Raw genomic sequence first — 3,584 nt, 5'->3', positions numbered from 1 at the left:
ATCTACCGGCTGGATCTCCGGTAATGAGCTGCAAAGTGTGATGTAACCATATTTCACTTCCTCTGCAGCACCCCTACAGGATAGATTAAGCACTACGCAGTACGCCTCCGAAATCAATGGGATGTCCAGAAGCATAGGACATTAGGGGTCTTCCAGACTAAGGCTATGAACAGACACCACTTTTCTTCAGCTTTTTTGGCCTAAAAAAACACTAATTTTTCTCCTCCATAAGGGCGGGGTCACACACATGGTTTCACGCTTCAGATGCATCGACAGTAGTCACAGAGGGACAGCAGAGTGAGCTCCCGGTTGCGACCGGGTAGCTGTGTGTGTGTCCGCTTGTATCGGCTGTTTTCTACATTGGGAAATCTGCCCCTACAAGCAGACATACAGAGCTACCCGGCCTCAGCCAGGAACTCACTCTGCAGTCCCTCTGTGACTATAGTCGGCACATCCACAACATTAAATGAGCTGAGGATGCGCCCCAAGTCACTCTGCCATAATGTAGTTTTTGTGACATATTTTTTTTTAATTTTTTATTAAATAGTGTGTATTGGTATAGGCGTTTTTATTTGCCATTTTATCCCCTGTGTTTTCTCATTTGCACGCATGGGGGTAGGATAAATCCCTTTGTGCCTACTCAGTTGGTGCACATTTTTGGTTTGGGCAGTTACATGTGTGAACTGCATGTAGGAAGTGAATTTCACTGGTGCAGACACTTTTTTGTGCCTAGTGTGCCAGTGGGCCTGCTTTGGAAGTGGTTTTGCTGGTGTAAAATGTTTTGCCTTTTGCAGTTTAGAACAAAGGCCACTCCACTCCCAACCACACACAACTACCACACCAGATGCATTATGTGCAAATTTGAGCAACTATTTATCATGCTCAGTGGGCCAAGTCTACTTTTCACTACTGCTGTGCCAATCTGCACCAATGGGCAATCTAAGTCATAGCCTAAAATTAGTCATCATTAGAGATGTCGCAAATTGTTCGCAGGTTCCTGGCAAACTTAGCATGTTCGTGTTCGCACTGCCGGGCGAACATATGTGAAGTTCGATTCGCCCCCTATACTTTAACATTGCGGTGAACTTTGACCCTGTGAGTCAGTCAGCAGACACATTACAGCCAATCAGCAGCAGTCCCTCCCTTCCAGACCCTCCTACCTCCTGCACGGACGCCATTTTACCTTCATTCGGCATGCTGCAGGCTTAGGAAGTGGAGGGACAGAGAAGCTGCTCCTGCTGTAATAGGGAAAGCGATAGCTAGGTTACTGCTAGGTGGTGTATTCAGGGTCCAGTTTACTCCTAAAGCACTAGTGTAACATCTGCTTTAAGGACAGCACCCAAAAAAGCCCTTTTTAGGGCTCAAATATCAGTCTGTGTGTCTTGCAACAGCTGGAGGCACCCTGGTTGGGAGGGAACCGCTGGTTAAAAGGGGTACTCCAGTGTAAAACTTAATTTCCTTCAAGCAACTAACTACAGTATTAAAAGGGCTATAAGTTCAGTCCGTGTGTCTTGCAACTGCTGGAGGCACCCTGGTTGGGGACCTCTGCTTAACCCCTTCAGGACCAAGCCCATTTTGGCCTTAAGGACCAGAGCGTTTTTTGCACATCTGACCACTGTCACTTTAAACATTAATAACTCTGGAATGCTTTTAGTTATCATTCTGATTCCGAGATTGTTTTTTCGTGACATATTCTACTTTAACATGGTGGTAAATTTTTGTGGTAACTTGCATCCTTTCCTTGTGAAAAATCCTAAAATTTGATGAAAAATTTGAAAATTTTGCATTTTTCTAACTTTGAAGCTCTCTGCTTGTAAGGAAAATGTATATTACAAATAAAAATTTTTTTTATTCACATATACAATATGTCTACTTTATGTTTGCATCATAAAAGTGACGAGTTTTTACTTTTGGAAGACACCAGAGGGCTTCAAAGTTCAGCAGCAATTTTCCAATTTTTCACAAAATTTTCAAACTCACTATTTTTCAGGGACCAGTTCAGGTTTGAAGTGGATTTGAAGGGTCTTCATATTAGAAATACCCCACAAAAGACCCCATTATAAAAACTGCACCCCCCAAAGTATTCAAAATGACATTCAGTCATCATTTTAACCCTTTAGGTGTTTCACAGGAATAGAAGCAAAGTGAAGGAGAAAATTCACAATCTTCATTTTTTACACTCGCATGTTCTTGTAGACCCAATTTTTGAATTTTTACAAGGGGTAAAAGGAGAAAATGTATACTTATATTTGTAGCCCAATTTCTCTCGAGTAAGCACATACCTCATATGTCTATGTAAATTGTTCGGCGGGCGCAGTAGAGGGCTCAGAAGGGAAAGAGCGACAAGGGGATTTTGGAGAGTACGTTTTTCTGAAATGGTTTTTGGGGGGCATGTTGCATTTAGGAAGCCCCTATGGTGCCAGAACAGCAAAAACCCCTCACATGGCATACCATTTTGGAAACTAGACCCCTTGAGGAACATAACAAGGAATAAAGTGAGCCTTAATACCCCACAGGTGTTTCACGACTTTGGCATATGTTAAAAAAAATTATTTTTTTTCACTAAAATGTGTGTTTCCCCCCAAATTTCACATTTTTCCAAGGGTTAATAGCAGGAAATACCCCCCAATATTTGTAACCCCTTCTCTTCTGAGTATGGAGGTACCCCATAAGTTGACCTGAAGTGCACTATGGGCGAACTACAATGCTCAGAAGAGAAGGAGTCATATTTGGCTTTTTGAGAGCAAATTTTGCTCGGGGGGCATGTCGCATTTAGGAAGCCCCTATGGTGCCAGAACAGCAAAAAAAACCACATGGCATACCATTTTGGAAACTAGACCCCTTGAGGAACATAACAAGGAATAAAGTGAGCCTTAATACCCCACAGGTGTTTCACGACTTTGGCATATGTTAAAAAAAAAATATTTTTTTTCACTAAAATGTTTGTTTCCCCCCAAATTTCACATTTTTGCAAGGGTTAATAGCAGGAAATACTCCCCAATATTTGTAACCCCTTCTCTTCTGAGTATGAAGGTACCCCATAAGTGGACCTGAAGTGCACTATGGGCAAACTACAATGCTCAGAAGAGAAGGAGTCATATTTGGCTTTTTGAGAGTAAATTTTGCACGGGGGGCATATCGCATTTAGGAAGCCCATATGGTGCCAGAACAGCAAAAAAAAAACCACATGGCATACCATTTTGGAAACGAGACCCCTTGAGGAACGTAACAAGGGATACAGTAAGCATTTTCCCCCTACTGGTGTTTGACAGATCTTTGGAACAGTGGGCTGTACAAGTTTTCATTTTCACGGACCACTGTTCCAAAGATCCGTCAGACACCTGTGGGGGGTAAATTCTCACTGCACCCCTCATTACATTCCGTGAGGGGTGTCGTTTCCGAAATGGGGTCACATGTGGGGTTTTGTTTTTACACTCCTGTGCAAATCACCTCAAATGTACATGGCGCACTCTCCCTTCTGGGCCTTGTTGTGCGCCCCCAGAGCACTTTGCGCTCACATATGGGGTATCTCTGTAGTCGGGAGAAATTGCGTTACAAATTTTGGGGGGCTTTTGTCCCTTTTA

Source organism: Hyla sarda, chromosome 6 (assembly GCF_029499605.1).
Source record: "Hyla sarda isolate aHylSar1 chromosome 6, aHylSar1.hap1, whole genome shotgun sequence".
Classification (NCBI taxonomy): Eukaryota; Metazoa; Chordata; class Amphibia; order Anura; family Hylidae; genus Hyla; species Hyla sarda.
This window is presented reverse-complemented; position numbering follows the sequence as displayed.